The sequence below is a fragment of the Sinocyclocheilus rhinocerous genome, unplaced genomic scaffold (genome assembly GCF_001515625.1).
Source record: "Sinocyclocheilus rhinocerous isolate Xijiao unplaced genomic scaffold, SAMN03320098_v1.1 scaffold1071, whole genome shotgun sequence".
Classification (NCBI taxonomy): domain Eukaryota; kingdom Metazoa; phylum Chordata; class Actinopteri; order Cypriniformes; family Cyprinidae; genus Sinocyclocheilus; species Sinocyclocheilus rhinocerous.
Genome location: NW_015638033.1, coordinates 899,384 through 899,698, shown reverse-complemented (window position 1 = coordinate 899,698; position 315 = coordinate 899,384).

Here is a 315-nt window from a genome sequence, read left to right as displayed (position 1 = left end):
TCCTAGCATCTCTTCATTGGTTACTGGTGCAGCATAGGATCCATTTTAATATTGTGTATAAAGCGTTAAATGATCTAGCCCCATCATAAATGTCCCAACTTCTCAGCATTCAGCAATCCTCTCGCTCTCTCAGATCCTCTGATAAACTTTTCTTGCATATACCTCGCTCTCGCTTGAAATCTAAGGGGGATCAGGCTTTTTCTGCAGCCGGTCCTCGAGTAAGGAACAGCATACCTCTGGACATTAGATCTGCGCCTTCCCTTCATGTTTTTAAATCCCGCCTGAAGACTTATCTGTATTCCTTGGCTTTTGGAT